This window comes from Lynx canadensis, chromosome B1 (genome assembly GCF_007474595.2).
Source record: "Lynx canadensis isolate LIC74 chromosome B1, mLynCan4.pri.v2, whole genome shotgun sequence".
NCBI classification, from domain to species: domain Eukaryota; kingdom Metazoa; phylum Chordata; class Mammalia; order Carnivora; family Felidae; genus Lynx; species Lynx canadensis.
Window position 1 is genome coordinate 114,607,578 of NC_044306.2, and position 22,378 is coordinate 114,629,955.

Here is a 22,378-nt window from a genome sequence, read left to right on the forward strand (position 1 = left end):
GATGTGTCTGTTTTCCCCAACCCCTTACTTTTGACGGACTGCGGTTTTGACCCGTTCCACCCCTCTGTGGGAGGGTCTCACAGAGCAATGGCCAAATGAGCAATGGCCGAATGTGGGCTGTACCCAGGAACGCTTGCTGGACCCTGCTGCTGCCAGTGCCCTGAAACTGCGGCCAGGTACCAGCCTGCCCCAGAAAAAGTTCGCAAGATAGTGTAGCAGCAGCTTTTCAGGGATTGTGGAAAATTACAACACACATCTGGCACCAGGCTTCACCCTTAATGACCTTGTGCCAGTACCAACGAATGTGGCTGCTTTCTGGGGTCTGCTGGGACCAGGTGGCTTCAACAGTCTCTACTAAATGTCCTTCTAGCAGTGGAACCTCTTTTCCCTGTGTGGCCTGAGAACCTCCCGGGCCCTACTCTGCTCCTAAGGATTTGCCCTTCCCACAAGAGCAATGCCAGGTATCAAGCTGTGGAGCTGCAGACTTTGTGCGCCCCTTGTTTACAGTCTTAATGGAATTTAAACCCTCTCCTTTCTCCTTTCTCCCTTTTTAGTTTAGTCCCTGCGGTTGTTTCCAATATTACACTTTCTCTCCAACTGCTTTTGGGGAGGGGTGCTTTTCCCATATTCTCCACCCCCCCAGTCTCCATCCTCTCTCTGCTCCCAAAAATACCTCCCTTCCTGCTCCTTCTCGCTCCCCAAGTTCACCTGTCCACACCGCGTACCTGCTGAATTCGGTGGTTCAGGTTGTGCAGATTGTTGTGTTAATCCTCTAATCAATTTTCTAGGTGTGCAGGATGGGTTAGTGTTGGTCTGGCTGTATTTCACAGACGCGAGACACACAAAAGACTTCCATGCTCTTCCGCCATCTTGGCTCCTCCTGGAATCTTGTGTAACATTTGTAAGGTTTGCACTGTGTAATCCATGTCTTAGGGAGAGTTATCAAACTTGCCATTTTATATGCATCATTTTCGGGGACGCCTGTCTACCAACCCACTTCCATCCCTCTTTTTCACACATACATACACGTATGCACACATGCACGCCGTAGGCATTTGAAACTTATTATCATACATTAGAGCCGTCTGAGTTTCCTGGTACTATATAATTTTCAATGCTTTTGTAAAAGTCAACTTTTTAAAAAATGTTTACTTATTTATTTTTTGAGAGAGAGAGAGCACGAGCAAGCGTGAGTGGTGAGGAGGGACAGAAAGAGAGGAGAGAGAGAATCCCAAGCAAGCTCCATGCTGACAGTGCAGAGCCCAATGTGGGGTTTCATCCCACAAACAGTGAGATCATGACCTGAGCTGAAATCAAGTTAGACGCTTAACTGACTGAACCACCCAGCTGCCCCAAAGTCCACTGTTAAATTTTACTGTCATTTATTTTTTTTCACTACCACTAACATAAAATCCAGAACACAATGAATATTTGTATATAGTAACATATAAATGTATGCATACATTGCATTAAAATCATTTGTTCTGTGTAATGGCAGAAATGCCACATTTTAAAAATAGACAGGAAAAGTCTGTCATCTGTAGAACAATCATAGGAAACAAACAGTCTCAGCAATGATGCTAAACGTTACTCTTTTGAAAAAATCGTTTCTGATTTTAGACAATCTTACCTTTTAGTTTTCAGGAAAAAAATGTAGAAGATGTAATGTATTCTGAAGTTCTTTAAAGGATGCATGTTCACATTTCTGAGTTTGCATTAGTTGAAAACTTCAGAAAGGTCAGAAGCTTAAAGCATCCAGAGAGGCAGAGTGCAGGTGAGAGTGAGCACATATTGCAATTTCATCCATTACATGAATCTGGGAAGATCTACCTGTAGGTGGAGAGCCCTGCCTTTGTAGGTTCCCCATGTGTATATCTGATTTTAGGGTCGCCTACTACCCTCGCGAACCGTGGTTGACTTGGTTTATGTACAAGTATTAGTTAACAGGCTGGGTTCCTGCTGGTCCTAGGTCTGTATCTAGAAGCAGAGATTCACACAGTGCCTTGTAGTGCAGGAGTTGTTGAGAGGTTTAGAGCATCCACTCACTTGAAGAATGTTCTGATACCACTGTTGATCTGAGCAAGTTTGTATACAAATGAGAGTTTAAACTTTGCTGGAAGGCAGAATGACCTGGTGGAAAATGCATGGATATTGGAATCAGATTTGGGTTTAAATTCTGGCTTTTCCATCTATAGCCTGTGCGACTGTTAGCTTATTTCTGTGAGCCTCAGTTTCTTCATTTGTAAAATGCAGCGCAGTTATAAGGAATAAATGGAATAGCATATCCAAAAGTGCCTGGTACTCAGAAAGGAATAAATGAATGTTATTCTTTTTTCCCTCTCCACCACTAGGGTACAGGAGTGGGTGAGTAGCATCCACTGTAACTGGTTTAGTTCTCTCCCCTGGTTTGATTAGATAAAACCTGGCTAACCCCGTTTTCAGACAAAGATCTTGAAAGTCATCTGTTATATCTCCAGTTAGCAAACAAGTGCCTAGAGAAATTCCAAGCCTGGAGAGAGGATGAGAGAGAAAGAGGGTAAGAGAGAAAGAAGGAGAGAAAGGGAGAGTATTCTCTGAAATTTGTTATTAGTTCCATGCTTTTCTGTATTGATACCCAGTGACATACAGCTGGCACAATGAGATTGTACCTTATTAATTTATTTTTAAAGATTCCCTAACTCTACGTGTACTTTTTCTTTCATCCCATCTTACATGAAACCCAATTAGAGATTTTAAGAAGGTGAGGTATAATCAATACTTTTATTCACAGGTGATTTTTCTTGAGAAGGATTTACAGTCATGCTGCTTTGAAATTTTTTTCAGCTTAAACAACAAGAAAGTGACATTCAAACTGAATTAGATTGTCCCGTGGTTACATGATCTATTGACTGAGTGAGGAGTTATGACGCACTTTAATTGAGCCTAAGACCTCTCATATTCTTTTATAATGCCCTTAGGTTGGATTATACAGAGTAAAAGATAGGTGTTTATTTTTAAAATTGACTTAAAGTATTATTGAAACAATGAGAAATCCAAAGACTCAGGGAATTCTAAAAATATCTGCCTCTTTTTTTCTTGTCACTGTGCTCTTTGAACCTGTAGCTCATAGTAATAGTCTGGGCTAGAAGCCCTCCCCTCAAGTACCACATTCATTATGATAATGTAGTTCATCTTTTACCTTCTTTTTCTCCAATTTTCTAGAGCATACTAAAACTCTTAAGTAATTTTTCAATTAACATAGACCATAATAGCAAGATTTTAGATAAATAGCATACAATAAAAATATTAAGATATAATATGATTTTTTAAAACCACAAAGTAAAATTCGTCAGCAGTTAGGTATTAAAATATTTGGAAAAGATTTTCAGAACTAGTTTAAGTTTTGGTTGTGAAGTTATTCTCTTTAAAAACAATTTTGTAATTGCCTTCCTTTTTTCTTTTTTTTCTTTTCAATTTCAGGGCCAACCTGGTCCTCAGGTAAGTGAATTCTTTCCTAATAAATTAATTTCAATTTAGGATTTCCTCAGTGTGGAGATTTTTCTGCAATTCGTTTCAAAGGCTATTAAAAAAAGCTATGAACCAGTAATCATGACACCACGCAGTAGACCAAATATTTCCCAGGAGTAAAGCTCTGGGGCCTCTCCAGGGTTGTGTGAGCCACATCAGCTGTTGGACCAGATGGCAAGTTTAACAATGTACTATCATACAAAGCAAAACTCTTAACTGATCTGAAACAGTGCCACAGGACTTTAATGTAAGATAAAATGACTTAGTAAATGTCGGGTATGAACTGGTTTGTGTTAGGTACTGATTAATCATGTACTAATAATGTTGCTGTAAATCCACACAGACTCTGATTATTTAGACTGTGATCATACCAGCTACTTTTGATTCATTACACACAGATATTGAATTCGATCTACATTTTCAATATAAACCAACGGCTGAAGACATGATTTATATTTAAATGTGCATGCAGTCAACAGAAAATCTTTTGAGCTATAAATCATATTGGAGAAAATGAGGAAATTTTAGGAAGGGGAGGAATGTGTAGCGAGATAAAAGTACAAAAGACGGGAATTGTCAGAAATGAAGAATCAGTAAAAAAAAACAATAAACTTGATATTAATACTGATTGTGGTGTTCAGGAAGCTATCGAGAAGGGAATGCCATTATTAATGTTTTACCTTTAACACCATAATACCCATACACAACATAGCTATTTATTGAGTTCCTCTTACGACTCTTTCCCTTTGATATACCAAATGCTATTTCTGCCTTAGATTGTTTTGTACACAAACAATTTTCCTGACAGCTCTGTTATTCAATATCCAAATTGTGTATTGTGGGCTAGTTGTCATAATAGACCATGAGAATATTATTTATAGTTTTTATGAGCTCCGTGTATAAGGAATGTCTAACAAAGCAAACAAAAAACCCCACGTACTTTAGTAGAGCAGTCCATTCTGTAATATCTTCATGAGAAAAACTTTGCCATGTAGTTAATTTATGTTCCTATCAGAGAATATTCTCATTATTTGTGATTTTCACTCTTATTTTCTAAGTTAGCTCAATTATTGGAGGGAAAAAAAAACCCATGAAAGAAAGTTGTAGCTTATGTCCTAAATTTGAAACTACTACATTATAATGGGATGAAGACAAAGTAAAAGGTACTTTGCATGCTTTATTTTATTTAATGCTACAACATCCCTGGAAAGTACTATTTTACTTGTGTGTGTGTGTGTGTGTGTGTGTGTGTGTGTGTGTGTGTTATATGCACACACATACGTGCATACATATATATGTATATATACACATATATATACACACACTCACACAGAATCAGAAGAGATACATGACTCACCTGGAGTGACACCATAAAACTGGGGGCAGAAGTCAAGTGTGTCTGTAAAAACCTTATACCCCTGTAGCACTCAGCTCTCAAGAGAAGACTAAAAGGCAAGCTAACAGAATAAAATAAGTTGGAGTGCTGGTTTTGAGGTTATTATAATCTTTAACACATTTTAAGTATTAACAGGACCTCTTTCTTAGCCCGGATCACTTCTACCTAACCTAAAGCTATCTTTTAGATAAGGATTTGGGTATAAGTAATTTATGTAGGAGACAATCCCAGGAAGCATTGTGAATGAGTGGGGGAAATGACACAGGAGTGGCAAGACGACCAGAAAACAGATGTATTGCTGAGGATGCTGTGGGAGACTGTAGAGCTTGCCTCAGAATTGCCCACTGAAAGGTCAGGAAATTGATGGATTTATCCACTAATTTCCCTTCCTTCACTGTTGAGAATCATGGCTGAGTGCTAACTCCCTGGCTCTTCTGGCCTGTCTCAGAAGGTCCAGCACGCTCCAGCTGCTAGAGGAATGCAGGAAGCCGTAGGGACATGTGAGTCCTGTGTCCTTACACTGCCTTTGAGAAAAGCAGTGGTGAAGGTTGGCACCGACATCTGCTACAACAGAGTTGCTACAAGTGAAGGAGTCCTGTAGACAAAACAAAAAGGGGAAAATTCAGACACAGGTGTGAGGACTTGGATAATTGGACAAAAAGCATTGAAAGCATATTAGTTCATGTTAAAGAAAATGGCTATCAGAAGAAGAACATGATCATAATAAACCTTTAGTGTGCAGCCACAGTTAATGAACAGAAGAAAGATGGTAAACCAGCGCAGGAAGCCAAGAATGGGGAGAACATCATGTATCACTGTAACCAAGATTTTTTGAGAGAGAGAAAGAGAGAGAGAGAGTGTGTGAGTGGGGGAGAGGGGCAGAGGGAGAGAGAGAGAATCTTAAGCAGACTCTAAGCTGAGCCTGGAGCCTGACATGGGTGGGGCTTGATCCCACCACCTTGAGATTGTTACCTGCTTGAAATCAAGTTGGATGCTTAACCGACTGAGCCACTCAGGTACACTCAAGATTTGAAAATATATCACAGCACTTAAAAAAGTAAGGTCTATCTAACTGCCTGTACTTGAAAATTCTGGAAACTTTCAAGGAAGATAGAATTGGCATTTTTTAAATTTTTTTTTTTTTTTAAGAGAGAGAGAGAGAGAGTGCGAGTGGGGAAGGGGCAGAGAGAGAGGGAGACACAGAATCTGAAGCAGGCTCCAGACTCTGAGTTGTCAGCACAGAGCTCCACATGGGGCTAGAACTCACAGACTTTGAGATCATGACCTGAGCTGAAGTCGGACACTCAAATCGACTGAGCCACCCAGGTGCCCTGGCATTTTTAAATGGTGACCTGTTCTGGTTTTCTTTCATCTTGACTATCAGTTTTCCTTCAGTGGACGCTCAAATCACATGATCATTTTGTTCAAAATGTCTCCCTCTTGTCACAGCAAAAGGAAAGCCACAGATTTAGGAAGAATAGGTATGAGGGGAAATGCAAAGCCAGGAAATAGCTCACATTGTCTTTCCATGGCACAAAAAATAGGCAAAGAGTTTTGTTGCTATGTCCCCAAGGACAAGTTTGACTTACCTCTTAACTCTACTCCTTATCATAACAATTTTCAAAAGAAACTTCCAATTTTAGATTTTAAATTAAATAACTCTTAATGAAGTTTTTCATTTAGTGCTTAATGATTATTTAATTTGCTCTGAGATTTTTATAAATTATAGGTGTATTTTTATACACTGGCTCCTTTCCATCTGTATTTTTATTTTCCCTATTACCTATTGTAATGTATTACTTTCCCAGCCTCTAATCTACTCTTGGGAAATTTCTTCTGCAAAAAGTAGAAATTAAATAGGCTTTTACGTCCAAGAACAAATTTTATCTATCTAAAAATATGAACACTTAAAAATGATGTAGTAAATGGGATTATCAATATGTGCAGTACAGTTACAGTATTTTATACAATTATATCTTACATTACCATCTTACCATGATTTCACTTTTTCCTTGAGTAAATTTATATAAACTATGCACTAAATCTGTTTAATACATATCTATAATGTACATACAGTGAGTAAGCAAGCAATGTACATTTAAAATCTAAATTAGGAAATTTTTAAATGGGTTTTTAAGTGGTTGAAAGGTTTCTTTAATTGATCAGATTTCTCTTGAAATGTTCGTGTTCTGTTTTTTTGGCTCACTAAAAATAATATTCGCATACGGTATATACAATGTGTACAGGAGCTTATAATTTGGGGTATGGGGCGCCTGGGTGGCTCAGTCAGATAAGTGCCTGACTTCGGCTCAGGTCATAATCCCATGGGTCATGAGTTCGAGCCCCGCATCGGGCCCTCTGCCACCAACACAGGGCCTACTTCTGATCCTTTGTCTGCCTCTCTCTCTGCCCCTCCCCCACTCTTTATCTCAAAAATAAATAAACATTAAAACAATAATTTGGAATATGTCTTCTCTTTTCTTCCCTTCATCTTTTGTGACTTAAAATGATAATCATTTTTTCTTGAAATATCTACTTAATTTCCCTTATTTTTTAAGATGGATGAGCTAAAATTCTCCATAACTTATTTTTTATATCTATGTTTCAATACAACTAATGTGCCTACATTCTTTCCTTGCTAATTCTGCTCCTCCCTTATCTCTGTGGCTTCTTCTTAGCACATATTGTTAACTGTGGGTAAAGGGAACAGCATAAACGTCGCAAAACTTTTTCTTTACTTTCTCTCCCCATCTCCTTTTGCAACTAGTTAAGGAGAAGAAAGTTTGCTACCTAAACAAGATACTTCCAAGCAAATTCCCTTAACTAGTCCTCAAATCCAATGGGTTTCTGACCCATTCTGAGTCATAACTGTGTCACCCAGGGGATGACTCTTAGCTGGGCTACCTACTCCACTGAAAATTCATACCCCCTTCTGACTGGATAGCATTGTGAGAGGTACATTTCTAAAATCCCAAATCCCAATTTACAGTGGATTTTCCGTTAAGACATTATTACTAATCCTATTTCTATTGTACAATAAGAATTTGTGTATGTGTGTGTGTGTGTGTGTGTGTGTGTGTGTGTGTGTGGTGTGTGTGCATTAGCAATAGGCTTTTGGGAATTGAGCTGAGAAAGTAAACCATATTTTATTAGGATTCCTGTGGGAAGATACAATCAGATTTCCAAATAACCAACTTCCAAAAAAAGAGCTGCCAATGTTTGAGTTGAGAGATTGCACATCCTTTAAAGTTCACCAAAGTATTTGGACAGAATTATAATTGGTAACTTGTTATTCATGTGCAAATGTTTATGTCAGTAGAGTGTTCTGCATAGGTTGAACATTCCCATATCATCTTATTCACAATATATTTCACTGCAAATCTCTTCCTTAGAGTGAGAGGCTCCATTCTGCTTCTTTGGTATCACTCATTCTTTAGTAAGGACTTCCAGATTAATGAGGTTTTATTTTGTAGACCAGTGGTAAAAAGGGAAAATGTCTATTCTTCAGGGAGTTCTTCTGATCATCTTCCTAAAGCTGAAGATGGCTTACATGGATTTAGCGTATGTTGTCAAAAAATTGCAAACACTAGACAGCTAAACGGCAGTGAACCCTGTCGCAGTGAGAGTATGAAACTGAATATGAAAATAGGCCTTAGGGAAGAGAGGTGAGTCTTTGCACTTACCTAAATGGTAAATGGTGAACAAATGATTCTTCACATGGAAAATGAGATGGTGAAAGGGTATTAGAAAGAAAAAAAAAGGCAATTCTATCACCTGTAGTTAAGATGGGAGAAGAGGCAGGGAAACAAATGGCGAGGATGCTGCTGTGAATCCACTGTATCAAAGGAAATCAAATCCTTGGAGAGGAAAAAGAAAGGGATGGAGTAAACAATGGCACAGAGACTGGGAAAAAAATGGCTGGGTAAGAAGAGAAATAATAACAAGTGACAAGAGTTAAGTAAGGGAAGAAAGGAGGAAAGGAAATTCGAAAAAAGACAGATGAGTTTTTGCATTTCAAACTAGAGGTCATGAGAATCGTTTGGGAGGTGGGGCAAAATTAATCTATTGAAATGAAGGTCACCCTACTATTTGTTCATTAATTCGTATGAACACAGTGTAAGTCAATACCTCAAGTATTTATTTAGCTCCTATGTACAAGGCACAGCAATAAGGCTGTGAAATTGTGGTGAACAAGACAGAGGCAATCTCTGTCTTCTTTTGGCAGTTCTTTTAATATTAGTGGTCAAGGGGAATATTGAACTTCTGTCAATTCTTACAGACCCACCCCGCCATTCTGAGGACGAGTTCAATCCCACCTGCAAGTCCTGCCCTGCACCTATACATCTGGTAATCCGCAGATGTAGTGGGGACCTTAAACATGAGGCAGTTAAGAAGACTGTTTTCCAAAATGCAGGTGTCCCATTGGTCTGAGTGTAATCCTGATGCCATGCCTTATTTCTAATAATTGAGTTTCTGCCCAGATTCAGGCAGTCCTATTCTGATAACTGAGTCCTTTCCTGGCTCCCCATGTCTATATTCCCTGTCTACATGACTCTTTTCACTCCAGGCCCTCCTTGTCCTTCCCTCTCTACTACTTGATATGAAAATCATGGTACTCATGCTCTATGCACTGAGAGCTGACAGAACCTTGGTTCTGTCTGACATTGGTAATGGCTGACAGAACCAACTCTCTAGCTCATTGCCTACCTGACAGAATTTCACATTTCTATTTCTGTTGGTCCTGACTTCCCCATTGCTGTTCTGCACACTGTGAGGACATTACTGTTGCTTGCCTGGTCAAGCATTGCTACAAGGAAGGCGAGTCAGTAAAGTGAGCATTTAGCTTTTTCCTGTTTCTATAGCAGAGATAGCGAGGGTTGGGACAGAGCATAGATAGCATCAACCAATATTATCCCATATATGTCTGCTGGATAAAGTTTTTCCATCTTGGTTCTGATGATGTCATTCTTCTGACCCCAAAACTTTAAATCTCAACATGATTACCATTTAGAGTTCAACAAAATCTAGTTACTTGCCTGATATTTCAATCCCTTGATCTGGCCTGTTTTTCTAACCCAATCTCCCACTAATTTTTCATTCATTCTCTGAACACTATGCTTCATCTAAGCCAAATGAAGCTATTCATTTATTTCTCCTCAAATCCGTTTTTCTTCATTTGTCTTTTCTTAGAATAGTCTTTTCTCAAATTGTTTCCCAGTTACCTCTTAGCCATACTCAGTTTCCATACATTCAGTTACGATCACCTTTCATATTTAAATTTCTTAAATGTTTATTTATTTTTGAGAGAGAGAGAGAGAATGAGCATGAGCAGGGGAGGGGCAGAGAGAGGGAGGCACAGAACCCTAAATAGGCTCCAGGCTACTGAGCTGTCAGCACAGAGCCCGATGTGGGTCTCGAACTTTTGAACTACGAGATCATGACCTGAGCCGAAGTCAGGCGCTTACCCGACTGAGCTACCCAGGTGCCCCGGTCACCTTTCATATTTACATGCCACTTCTTCCATCAAAATATCTACTCTCCCTTTTGTTGAATCCCCACAGTACTTTATGAGTACGGATTTTTTTTTTTTTTTTGCTTTACACTAAAGAGGGCATAGACAACAAAACCAGATAGATTTCACGTCAAACCCTAGTTTTTCGCTTGTAAACTATGACCTTGGGCAAGTTACTCAATCACTCTCAGTCTCATTTCACCCATCTGTAAAGCAGAGTTAATAATGTCTTATCTCAACAGATAGTGTGAGGATTAAAATAAGATAATATATGTATAACTCTTAATGGAGTGCTTTGTACATGACAGGCACTTAGTAAATATTAATTTCCTCCTTCTATTGTATTTTTTCCTGTTTCTATTGTCATTTGTAAACATCCCTTCTCTCTTCATTACTAGCTTTTTAGTCTTCAAGGGCAGAGCAATGCTTTATTCTTTTTTTTTTTAAGTTTATTTATTTGGGGGGGGGTGGAAGGGGCAGAGAGAGAGAGAATCCCAAGCAGGCTCTGTGCTGTCAGCACAGAGCCTGACGTGGGGCTCCATCTCACAAACTGTGAGATCATGACCTGAGCCAAAATTAACAGTTGGACGCTTAACCCACTGAACCACCCAGGCACCCCTATACTTTCTTTCATCTTTAGTATCCTCCCTAACACCTCACTTAGTTCCTGGTACACAGTAGAAGTTCAAGAAATGTTGTTGAGCTATGAATGGTATATGCAAGAGTTTAAGGAAAGAAAGCTGAAGAAGAGAGAAAATGATCAGCTTTTCGTGATTCTAAATGCCCCATCAGTAATACCATGTGTCATCAGTAATGCCATTTAAAACAGGCTTCTGAGGTTTCTAAGCTCTGAGATTTTACTGAACATTTGTTAATTTTAATATCTCACTTCTACTTGATTTGGAGAGTTTCTTTCATTATAGTAGTATACTTATATTGATATTTAATATTTGGTGAAAATAAACTGATAGCCCTAACCCAGGGCCATACATATGATGTACTATTTTAGTTTTTAACCATTTATTTGTAGGGTTCAAGGCTTATCTTTGATTTTTAATAATCAAGACAGTTATGGAAAGTGATTTATGGTGGTTGTGTTTAATGTCACATTTCTTAAACAATAATATTCTTCCACTAATAAATAATTTAATAGAAATTATAGAAACTCATTTTAAAAAGCCTTCTCAGGCTTCCATCTTATACACATTATAAAGATGCAGTGGCCTTTTCTTTGCCCCAAATAACTCCATCAGTATATTCAGTACAGAGTAATGAAATAGTGGAACCATTGTATTAAGTGAAAGGTACCCCTTCTATACTAAGGGCATTTCTTTTGCATAAAATTTTTAGAATTTCAAAGCCCTCCTCATAACTCCCCTTTGGAGTTGCATGTGAACATAAAGGAGATATAATTCCCTTAGGAATTTGGAGGACTAAAGCAGCGTGTATGTTGTAATTCTGTATTACTCAGTGAGAAAAAAATGTAAGAGAAAACCACAAGCAAATACCATCAGACAACTGCACATGAAGGCGTGTGGCTTCCATTTGTATTTTTTCAAATGCACTTGAAAAGAAGTAGATGTCACATAGCCTTTTTTCCCCCAAATCCCTTTTTGCTTTTTTGTTGTTGTTGTTCTGACGTTGTCATTGCAATTTCACAATATTTTACTAAAATTTACAAGAATCAAAATGTGTGTGCCTTGTAAGGAATTATTCCCAAATAAAATACTATATTTGGGGACAATATTTAACTTTCTGTTCATATGTTTTTAATTATATACTAAGCTCTTTCTAACCTAACACTTTAGCAATTCCCATATTTCATGTTTGTGTTTCAGTCCAGCCTTTTTCAGATCCATATAGTCTCACTTGGGGGCAGGGGGAGGACATGTACATTCTCCAAGAAATTTGAAAAGCATGTGTCTGTGTGCGTGCGTGTGCGTGTGTGTACAGAAAGTCTTTGTTTTGGTCAGTACATAGAACTGTCATGTTAAACTAGTAATGTATCCTATCCAAAATAAATCATGCTAGATCTCAAAAAGTACTATCATTCCCCATTATTTATATTTTGTGTGGTGGTTATATGATAAAGAGAATAATTATAAAAATCTTAGCATTTTAGATTTTTTGGTATTTAAGTAATTTATTAATGACATGAAAGAGGGGTGCCTGGGTAGCTCAGTCAGTTAAGCATCCAACTCTTTTATTTATTTATTTATTTATTTTTTTAATTTTTTTTTTCAACGTTTATTTATTTTTGGGACAGAGAGAGACAGAGCATGAACGGGGGAGGGGCAGAGAGAGAGGGAGACGCAGAATCGGAAACAGGCTCCAGGCTCCGAGCCATCAGCCCAGAGCCTGACGCGGGGCTCGAACTCACGGACCGCGAGATCGTGACCTGGCTGAAGTCGGACGCTTAACCGACTGCGCCACCCAGGCGCCCCTGCATCCAACTCTTGATTTCAGTTCAGGTCATGATTCATGGGATCCAGCCATCTGTCAGGCTCTGCACTGACAGCCTGGAGCCTGCTTGGGATTCTCTGTCTCTGTCTCTGTGTCTCTCTCTTCCTTCTGCCCCTCCCCTGCTAGTGCACATGCATGCACTCTCTTTCAAAATAAATAGACAATTAAAAAAAATTATATGAAAGACTCCATTGTACTCCAAATAGCTTATATCTGTATATACTTATATCCTTAATTGATATAGTTAGGTAAATATCAAGTATCATTTAGTAAGATCAGTTATGACATACTTTCCTTGATATCTCATACCTGGCAACCTGAACTGAGGAGCTATTTGGAAAAAAATAAACATAGTGGAATTTTGAGCTTCTGAAAGAAATGTTACTCCTTGCAGTAAACTCAGGGCCACCATTTACATTCATGTAGGTTATGTACAGTGCAAGGCTGGTCAGCAAAGGGACAGGGAAGGTGTGAAATTCAGCACAGGCTTCACTTACCAAGCTATGAGCTCTGGCATGGGGCTGCATCTACCTGGAGGAAAGCCTCCTTATCTAATTAATACAGTCTCAATTTGGGCCATCAAGAACCTGAATGAAATGAATGCAGTTTACTCAAAGAAAACTAACCAGTCTTAGTGGTGGGTGCGACTATCCCAGATGAAAACAGTGTGTCTCCAGAAGAAATGTAGAGTAGGTAGTCGGCATAGTCCTGGGGAGAAGCCACAGCTGGATGTACAGTTGACAAGCAGTAGCTGAAGTTGTGGAAATGAGAGAGATGCCCAGAAAGTGTGTATAGAGGGTAAGAGAAGTCATGGGTGGGGGAAGGGTTAGTTACGAAATATAGAGAGGGGGAGGAAAAGAAAGTTCTCCTACACAGAAACTCCCATCAGCAGTGGAAGACCCAGGAGAAGGCTATGCTAGAAAAGCAAAAAGAGGAGTGGTCAGCTGTGTGAACTCTAGTCACTGGGTTTCCAACCATGAGGTCACTCAGTAATTTTAGTGGCCTGGTGGTTTTCAAAGCAATGTGCCATGGTGTTAGGAATGACTCAGTATTGAAAATGTGGGGAGAATAAAAAATAGAACATTCTTTTTAAAAGTTGGGGGTCACAGGCAGGAGCCAAAAACATCTGTCCATGTTTGAGATGTGAGAAAAAAACTTTCATTGAGTAGAGTCTCATCAAGAGACTGCAAAGTTGTTTTATTCCTCTTGCTATTAGTATTTACTCTGTGAACTAGAGTCATGGTCAACAGATAAGAAATTATAGTAAGTTCCCAAAACACAATTTCTAGCTGCAATCAAATATATCCTCATAAACATTAATTGGTAGCATGTTAGCCGTACAGATATCTGTGACTTTTTGATTATTCATAGGCTAGTCAGGAAATACTACTTTTGGCCCTGATATCTTTTTAGAGACCTCTGTTGCAGGAAATATGATAATGTATTTATTGATACTTACCATGTGTAAGGTACAAGACTACCTTTGAATTAGGAAGAGAAGAGGAGAAGGAAATAATATTTACAGAGCACATGTTCTTTTAATTACTTCCTGCAGCTCCCATATGAGGTAATTATTGTTTGTCCCATCCTGCAGATGTAGAAGCTGAGGGTCAGACAGGGTAAGCGACCGGCCAAAGGTCATGTGTTAGTACATATTAAAGCCTCCAAAGGCATTATTTGTTATATCTCCCCATACACCACTCTTCTTGCCCTTAGGGGCCCTGATAGCTTAGTATGAAGCACAAATCTTATATCTAGCATGGCGAGCTAAGTTTTTAAGAGAGTCACCGTGCTTTAGGAGTTCAAAACAGAAAACATCTCCAGAAGAGGGTCAAGCAAAGCTTAGGGAAGAGAAGTCACTAAGAGAAGCCATCAATGACTGGTTGTGATGATAGTGAGATTGTAGATAGGTGGAGACAGGATGCTTTCTGGACTAACATTTGTATTGGGAATAACATTTCTTTCAGAAACTCAAATTTCTACTAGGTTGTTTTTTTTTTTTTTTCCAAATAACTCCATACCTCAAGTTGACAGGTAAGAGGTTTCAAAAAGGGGTGCTATAATTATTTCAAGTCAAGTGATAATTAATGGTGTTTGTTCAGTAGAAAGAATGGCAGAAGCAGAGATACAGAAGTGACAGCAGTGAAGGGCCCTCTGAGAACAGCTGGTGTTCAAGGCTGACTGGAGGTCGGGGAATCAGGCAGGGGCGGGAAGGGGAGAAAACGGAAAAGGAAAGTTAAAAGCAGATCATAGAAGACTTTGGACACAGTCAGAAGTTAACACTTTATTTGGTAGGGATCTGAAGGGTCACTTACAAAGTTTTTAAAAATTATATAACTACTTCTTTGGGGAATTTTCAAACATACTCAAAAAGAAAAAGGAAAAAAAAAAAAAAAGAAGAAAAGAAAATGGTACCATAAACTGCCCTAGAACCATCATCCAACTTCAAGAATTATCAATTGCTAATCTTGTTTCATGGATCCTTTCCCTCATGTTTTTGTTTTGTTTTGTTGCTGATGTACTTAAAAGCAAAACCTAGATACGAGGCGCCTGGGTGGCTCAGTTGGTTAAGCTTCCAATTTCGGCTCAGGTCATGATCTCATGGTTCGTGGACTGGAGCCCCGCGTCTGGGTCTGTACTGACAGCTCAGAGCCTGGAGCCTGCTTCAGATTCTGTCTCTCTCTCTCTCTCTCTCTCTCTCTCTGCCCCTCCCTGGCTCACACTCTGTCACTGTCTCTCAAAAATAAATAAAAATTAAAAACAATGTTTTTAAAGCAAAACTTAGATACCATGTTATTGCATCCACAAATACTAAAATATGAATGAATCTCTGATAGGGTCTTTCTGAAATATAACCATCACTTTATTATCAACCCTAATAAAATTAGCAATAATTTCTTATTATCATACCCATTCAATATTCAAATTTCTCTACCAGTTTCAAACATCTCTTTAATAGGTGTTTTGTTTGGATCAAGACCCAAAACCCAATTGGCATTTAATTGCTGTAACTCTTCAGTCTTTTACTCTCCAGTCATCTTCCTTTTTATTTTTTAATTTTTTTTTCTTCAACTTTTTTTTTTTTTTTGTTTTTTTTTTTTTTTTTTTTAAGGTTTTATTTATTTTTGAGACAGAGAGAGACAGAGCATGAACGGGGGAGGGGCAGAGAGAGAGGGAGACACAGAATCGGAAGCAGGCTCCAGGCTCTGAGCCATCAGCCCAGAGCCCGACGCGGGGCTCGAACTCACGGACCGCGAGATCGTGACCTGGCTGAAGTCGGACGCTTAACCGACTGCGCCACCCAGGTGCCCCGGTCATCTTCCTTTTTAAAAAAAAATTGTTTTTGTGTCATCAATTTTCCCACATTTGACCTGTATATAGAATGCCCAACCTTTTGGATTGATCTAATGACTTCGAGGTACTGTCTGACTTGTTCCCCTGTCTTCTGTATTTCTTGTAAACTGCAAGTCCCATTTAGCAGTTGATTAGGTTCTGGTTCAATTTTTAGAAATAATCTCTTATGAAGATGTAGTATACTCCTTTCTTCATTGTATCAAGAGGCAGGTAATGTTCCATTAATCAGCACGTTAAGTAATATTGGCCTGATCCCCTGAAACCTCTAACAGCTTTTGTATCATGGAGGATTGTTAACCTATAATGACTTTTTCATTGACCCCTTGATGGGTTTTGGGCTGAGGAATATGTTCAGAAATGTGCTTTAGGACACATAACCTGACAAAAGTATGCAGGATGAAATACAGTGAGGGAAGACCAGAGGCTTGTAGACTATTCTTGTTTTCCAGGAATAAGGGTGCTAGAAACAAACATGGAAAGATAGATTCAAAGGATTTTGTGGAGAATGAAATCTCTGGGACTTGGCAATAGATTTCACTTGCCAAATCAAACATAACACTGAACTTTTAGAGATGGAGGAATAATGGTGTGTTTAACAAAAATAGGGAGGTCAGGGGGCGCCTCGGTGGCTCAGTCGGTTACAGCGTCCGCCTTTGGCTCAGGTCGTGATCTCACAGTCCGTGAGTTCGAGCCCCGCGTTGGGCTCTGTGCTGACAGCTCAGAACCTGGAGCCTGCTTCTGATTCTGTGTCTCCCTCTCTCTCTGACCCTCCCCCCATTCATACTCTGTCTCTCTCTGTCTCAAAAATAAACGTTAAAAAGAAATAGGGAGGTCAGGAGTTCTGAGTGGCTTGCAGTAGAAACTGAGAAGTTTGGTTTGAGAAAGAGGAGTTTGAGCTGATGATAGCATATCTTGGCTTAGACATCTGGTGAGCAGTTGGGAATGCAGCACTGAATCCTGGAAAAGAATTGAGGACATAAGTCAGGTAAAAATTATAGCCTTGAGGGTACATGTGATAGCTGATGAAGGGAGTAAAGTGAAAAGACAAAAGGGTTAGACACAAATTTGGGCAATTGTGACATGTTTGGGCTTTGTCAACTCTTCCTCCCCAAAGCTCTGGTTTATTTAGTTTTAGTTTAGCCCAGGGTGACTCCTTTCCAGGGCCCCAAAGACTGGCTCAGCAGTTTCTCTTCTCATAGCTTCACTTTGCTTTCTTCTTCCTAGTGGAAAGAAATGCCCCCAAGACCAATATGTATTTCAACTCATGTTACTTTGGTTTTCCTAAAACCAGACTGTAAAAATATGACTTCTACTCTACCTCCTTTCTCTTTCCTCAAATCCAGGTTTTCTTTATTTCTGTGACCAATCTATTATTAAAGAAGTTTGATGGAGATGGTTAGAAGAAGATAGGACCTTTAGATGAGGGAATAGAGGGCAAGTGCAACGTTTCTTCCCTTTGATTTGGGGGGAGGGTAAATGAATGTGTTTGGAGAGGAAGAGAAGGAACCCAAGGGAACTGAATTGGTTGCAAAGACAAATGAGAGCAGTGATAAATAGCATGCAAGGTTGGGGAGGAGGTACGGGTGCATGGGTACAATATTACCTTCACTCCACAGAGAGAGGAGATGAGGTTACAGAAGAATCCGGAGATGAAGATCATGGTAGTTGTAGGAGCCTCTTTAAAGGCTTTTGATCTTTTTAGTCACCAGCTGAGAATGAGAGAGACTAGGCTTCTCATTTATACTGGAAGCTTGGGAATCATAGGCAAGCCCTGAGTTTCAGTCTCTCCTAGCCTCATTTGACAGTTGATTGTTTTTTGTTTTTTGTTTTTTTTTATCCCTTCTCCATATCTCTGTAGACTCCAAGAGATATCTACTCTTATCCCTGTGGTGTGCTGAGTTGCCCTACACAAAACTGCATGGCTTTATAAAATGCTACAAATGAAGCAAAGAATCAAACTGACCTGCAAACCAGGCTTTCTTAAGTAGCCTGGGCCAAATTATGTTGGGCCAGTATATTAGGAAACATGCTGAAATAAACTATTGTATATCAAACCTAAGGTTTAAAGATGGATGTGCCTCTAAACACATTTGAATTGTGTTAAGGACAGTAAGAGTATGGTAGGATAGCTTACACCATTAGCTGTAAAATCACAGGGGCTACTGTGGGCATTTAGAGAGCAAGTTGATACTTTCTTTCGACAAAAGGAATGTTTAGGATTCCAAGTCTCTCACCACGGAGTTCATTTTATTTGACCTTTTAAAAATATGTAAAAAAAAATTCAAAGTTAAACAAAAAAGTTTTAGCAGTCTCTTAAAACATTTGGATACAAGGGATGAGGCTACAGAGAAGGGAGCCCTTGGTTTTGACTGGCAGGAGAAGTAATTTGGCTGTATTTAATTTGTATTGTGCTAGAAAAGAAAGCCAGAGTGAGCTTCCCTGTTTCCTGCTGTTTTATAAGCCCTTAACTCCATTGAGCTACATCAGTCTTACTTTTGAGATTCCGTTTTTAATGTTTGGTTTTTCTAAATTTTCTTTTAGTGCTAGCCCCCACTAATTGTTTCCTTATGGCAGCTGCTTATGATTTAACACTGATCATGGGCACATATAGTCCCTTGTTCAGGGCTTGAACTGACATCACAAAAGAACTTAAAGTTACGATCGCACCACAGAAAATGCCCGGAAAATAATAGCTGTAAAAATTAGTTTTGCAATCAATGGGGCTGGTTTTGATATTTTAAATTTCTGTTTATACCTACCCCCTTTTCTGCTGGGTCTCTTTTAATCTTCAATGCAAAATGAAAGGTGTAAAGTCTGAAGCTATAAATCTGTTTATAGCTATAATTCCGTTCCCTGGCTTAGCAGAGTTTGACACTATAATAAACACGGTTCTTCTGCAGCAACGGTGAATCTGGTTCTTGTATAATTCTTTATATGTTGCTGCTTTGAACAGGGAGAGTTTTATTGCACTCTTTTCTTTCTGGGTGTTTCAATTCAGCAAGAATTGATTGAGCACCTACTATACTAGGGGTGACCAGGTAGTTCTAGGTCCTAAAGTTTAGTCTTGGTTAGTCATTAAAGTACCGTGGTTAAAACTATAATGAACTGTTTTCGTTTTAGTTTTGTGTAGCTGTAGTTGTTGTTTCGTAATAGTTCCTAAATATCAAGGAACCTATATTAAACCTTTGTGTTCTCCAAACATTTTCAACCATTCACCTAACACATTTCTTACCACATGGCCTTTTGATTTTAGGAAATCAATATGTTTACCTTCTTTATCTTCAGGTAAATCTGAGAAAAATTTTCATTTTTTATTTACAATAATTAAAATATTAAAAGCATTGACTTAATGATTACTACCATTGGTCAGTCAGGCATTCTACAAATTGCTTCATGGACAGTATTTCATTTCAGCAAAACAATAAGCATTGTTTTCCTCATTTTACAGATGAAGAAACTGAGGCTTAAAGAGTTTAATTAACCGGCCAAAGTTCACATAAGTGATCACAACCAGGGTTTCAGTCTCTATCTGTTTGACTCCAAAGCTTGAGCTGTTAACCACTAAGACACTTAATGTACTTTATTTTGAAAAATTTCTCCAAATTATACTTTTACTTTTTATTTTTTACTTTTTTCCAAAACATTTAAAAATAAATTGTATACAAGCAAACACACACACACACACACACACACACACACACACACGCACACACACACACAGATCTATACTCATATATAGGACCTCCTACTTTTTCACATCAGGTTTTCCATAATAAGTTTAAAATGTACACATAACCTGTTGAGGTTATTTGCAAATTTGAAGGTCTATGAAACACTAAAAAGAGGTGATTTTAGGAAGAAATGTCCCTAAAAGTATATATTATGCTAGTAAAGCAAAAAGCTATATATTAGAGTTCAAGGTTTTAGGTATATACTTGGAGGAACACTTGTTCACATTTTAGTTACAAGTGAACCTAAGCTAACTGCCTAAAGCACTTTACCCAGAAGTATGCTAGATTTATCATATGTAAATAGGTAGGGTCCTTATTTTTCAAGTAAGGCCTGGATTTTTCCATTGTTAAAACTATTTGCCCTGTGATTTTGGTCAGTTTCAGACACCTGCTAAAAACTGTGGTACCAAATTCAATTTATTCATGAACATATGGCTTAAGAGCATTTATCTCATTGGCACAATGGGCCAATTTTATGATGCAATCAGAGTAGGCAGAAATCTTACCATCTGTAGAATTGAGGCTTTTATCCTATTTGAACAAGTGGAAATGGGATATTCCCTGTTTCCTTCCTCCCTAGGGGACTGTGAACATTGATAATGTAATGTTTGCAAAAGTGCCTGAGCACACAGGCATCAAACATACACTGATCACTGAGGTTGTGCTGTCCTCCTAGAGAAAGCCCAATGCTGTAGACCTTGCCTTCCTTATCCTTAAAAAACTAGGGGAATTACAGTTTTTAAAATATAGTAAGCCTATGTTCAGCTTGCAGTCTAAAAAGCAGAGGAAGAAATGTAATAAAGGTGTACTTTATTAATAATTTAACACAGAGGAAGGATGGCTACACAGTATGGCCACCATATGTCATCTGTGCTCCTTTTACCCAACAGTGATGATAAAGAATTTTCTCTCTCTCAACTATTTCTGATTGGGCCAGCCAAGGCTGCCAACAATTAGTTTGGATTTGAATACCCTTAAAACCAGATTTAAAATTCTATATGGTTCAGTTTGCTCTGGAGCTGCTGTGTTCATCGGAGTTGAACCAGTGTAGGTCACCCATTTTCTCCAAGTGCACTAAATTGTGAACTTTCAAATGAATAGAATTTCTTTTTTTTAATTTTTAAAAATGTTTATTTTTGAGAGAGAGAGAGAGAGAGAGAGAGAGAGAGAGAATCCCAAGCAGGCTCCATGATGACAGTGCAGAGCCCTATGTGGGGCTTGACCTCACAAACCATGAGATTGTGACCTGATCCAAAATCAAGAGTAGGACACTTAACCGACTGAGCCATTCAGGCACCCCGATGAATAGAACTTCTTAAACCCTGTTGGTGATAGGTAAACACCTCTCATGTCCAGTCGACTGGTCTTGTCGGTTCTATCTCAGAAGTGTCTTCTGAATCTAGAACTTTCCCTGTGCTCCCACTGTCATCTATCTCCTGGACCAGGGCAACAGCTTCCTAAGAAGGATGGCATTCCATGTTCTCAGAGTTCCAAAGAGCATGGGATTGATCTTACTACTCTCTTGTTATATTGATGACAGATTTGGCCCAGGGACTCAGATATTATTAGCCACCTTTCCAAATCTTACTATCTCCCATCTGTACTCCCCACACCACATATGTTCTTACTGCCGTGAACTCCTTGTCTGTCTCCAATAGCATGATGTTCTTTTACACTTATGCATGTTCTCTTCTTCTGCCTGAACTGCTTCGCCCCTTCCCAGTCCCCCTTATCTCAGGTCAGTTTTCAAGAGCCATTTCCAATATCATCTTTTGAACTCTAGTTATCCCACTTTCTTTTCTCTCTGTATGGCCACAGCACAGCCTCATTCCACTGATTACAATTACATTTACATGTCTCTTCTCCAGACTCAGAGCACATTGGCTGGTAATTGGCCATAAATGCTTAGAATATGAAACTTGCTGGACTTCATCATTCTATGGTAATGAAAAGATTAATCAGAAAAATGTTTGTTATATTTCAAAGATGAAAATGATGTACACTTTTCTGGGATAAAAATCATAACTCCATTCTATTCCAGCAGCTCTGGCTGCCAAGAATTTCCAGAGTTTGCTTTTTTCCTTCTTTTTTTTTTTTTTTTTTTTTACTTGTAGCAGAATTTAATTTTGTTTCCATGATTGCCATCTTTTAGAAATCATTCCCTCTTTAGCTTTTGCCAGCTCAAAGTAGGCAAAAATTATAGTTCTAGTGAATGAAAGGTCTTAGTTGGGATATCCAACCTCTATGAATATATCTGTCTTTTCTAGCTATATTTCAATTACTTTTATGCAGATTGAAATCCAACCTTTTACTGAATCTCATTTATTGTACCTCTCATTCATAATGGTTTTAGTTTGGTTTTGTAATTCAATCAAAATAAGTAATAGAGCATGAAAAAGGATCTAAAATCTTAGT

General features: G+C 38.7%; 1 long non-coding RNA gene across 1 annotated transcript in view; it reads left to right on the top strand.

Annotated features, from left to right (window-relative positions):
* The window catches only part of LOC116738024, a 63,812-nt gene that overhangs the window by 35,524 nt on the left and 5,910 nt on the right, over positions 1–22,378 (top strand). The window contains exon 3 of the long non-coding RNA XR_004343530.1: positions 3,460–3,477. This is a non-coding gene — a long non-coding RNA (uncharacterized LOC116738024). The remainder of the gene's footprint in view (positions 1–3,459; positions 3,478–22,378) is intronic.